Source organism: Austrofundulus limnaeus, unplaced genomic scaffold, assembly GCF_001266775.1.
Source record: "Austrofundulus limnaeus strain Quisiro unplaced genomic scaffold, Austrofundulus_limnaeus-1.0 Scaffold627, whole genome shotgun sequence".
Classification (NCBI taxonomy): domain Eukaryota; kingdom Metazoa; phylum Chordata; class Actinopteri; order Cyprinodontiformes; family Rivulidae; genus Austrofundulus; species Austrofundulus limnaeus.
This window is the reverse complement of record NW_013953029.1, coordinates 8,873-11,147: the sequence shown is the minus strand read 5'-3', so window position 1 is coordinate 11,147 and position 2,275 is coordinate 8,873.

Here is a 2,275-nt window from a genome sequence, read left to right as displayed (position 1 = left end):
GCGTCAGGCGAAGGGGGGACGTGCGTCAGGCGAAGGGTGGACGTGCGTCAGGCGAAGGGTGGACGTGCGTCAGGCGAAGGGTAGACGTCTCATTTCACAGCAGTTTAGAGCAGCCGACCCGGTCCAGCTGAACTGAGACACAGCCATGGAATCTCATCTACGGTTCCTGGATTCGTTCTGACATCACTTCCTCCTCTCCCTCTTCCAGAGAAAGCAGCCGGAGGCGGGGCATCAGGAGGCGGAGCTAGTCGTTTGAGTGGCAGCTCCTCTTCTTCCTCCGACGACAGCTCCTCGACGGGAACCTCCTCTTCGTCCGACACAGACTGAAAACACACACAGCTGAGACGAACACACAACGAATCTTCATCCTGAACAAACTCACAAACAGGAGGACCGCTCACACACACACACACACACACACACACACACACACACACACACACACCCAGACATGGAGACTGTATGTAAATAGGCTGACCTGTTTTTTAGCTCCAAGTGTTTTTGTTTTTGTTTTGTTTCTGGGAGAATGTGGACCGGAGAGGAGGAGGAGAGAGCACCGACTCTCCGAGGACAGAACCACAAAGCTCCTCCTCTTCCTCACGGACAGCCGGCAGTGACCCCCTCCCCCTCCCCCCCGACCTCTGAACACATTCCAGAACCACCTGTAGAGCTTCATGTGAGAGGAGGCGGGGCTTGGATCACCGCTGCAGAGAGACGACCCGACAGAATCATTGGGCTTTTCCTGCGAATACAAACACAAAAAGTTGGATTAATTTCAGATTCAGCGTGCCAAAAAATGAATTTAAAGGTTTAAGAGAAAACGACTGAAACGGGTGGTCTCTCTGCAAACCCCGCCCTCTGCAGCCTCTCCCACCCAAGTATCCACCACTTCCTGTTTGTACCGGGGTCGTCACGCGGCGAGACGGGCTTTTATTTTGCTAACACTACATTACTTTTATCTCCTGTTTGAGTTTCCAGGTTGTGTGCTGAGCTTCTTTGTGTCTTATAAAGTTCTCAATATATAAAAAAAATATGGCTTTGTACCTTCCAGACTCTGGCCCCGCCCCCTTTCCCCCCTCTACCCTGACGGGTCACCAGAACCAGCGCTGCAGACTGAAACAAACTGCTGCTCCCACCTCAGAGGAGCTTTTATGATTTTATTTGAGTTTTTAAACCAAATGAAACAAACCTGCGACGCTTCGTTCGGACGTTTGAAGCACTTCCTGTTTGAGAATAAAGATGGCGTCCTGATGGAGCTGGAGGCGCGACCAGGAGAACCCGTCGGAAACACTTTTTTTTTTCTTCTTTTTTTTAAATCAAGGCCTGTTTTTGTGTGAACGACTAGTGCTGGCTGCGCACATTGTTCTGCCGCCTCTTCGGCTTCTGCAGTTTTGTTTTTTTTTTTTAATATTCATCTCCGTTCTGTCAGGAACTGAACCGAAACAGGAAGTAGAATTCCTGGCAGGACGGGAGAGGGAAACGCTGTCGCTTTCACATCCACAGAAGAAGAAACTGTTCCGCAAAACGAACTCCAGCCAACCAGGAGAGGAGGTGGGCGTGGCCAGACGGTACAGGGCGTCGGCTCTGAGAACGAGTCGTTTGACTTTCAGCTCCAGCTGGGATTTATTATTATTTTTATTTTTTATTATTTTATTTTTTTCTGGGTGCAGTTAGATGATGTTCCCTTTGTTACCATGGTTAACAGGCAGCAACGGCAGACCCTGAAAAAAGACAGATTATGTTTATCTGACCTAAGCCCCGCCCCCACGAGGTTCTGCAGCGCTTCCTGTTTGATTTAAACTCATTAATTTTACTTTTTATTTTAGCCAAAGTTCACGACCTTCCGTCGGGGGGTGCGGGGGGGGTTCAAATGTGACATTAAAAACATTATATATTTCTTTTTATTATTATTATTATTATTATTATTACTATTATTCTGAGATTAAAGTCAAATATTACAAGATTAAAGTCGGAATTTTATGAGAATAAGATCATAATATAATAACTATAACATCTTTAACTTTAATCTCGAAACATTACGACTTTATTCTCATAATATTATGACTTTATTCTCATAATTTACAGCAAATGTTGTGTGGCCCTATTCTCTGTCATAGTACATTGTACATATTATACGATTTGTTTTACTAACTTTACTGTTATTGTTGTTATTTCTGCTAATGCTAAATTTAGCTTAGTCTTTTTTCTACTTTTAGCTTTTAGTTAGCATTTAGCTATTTTTGGCATGTGTTTGGCTACTGTTAGCTTTCAGTGA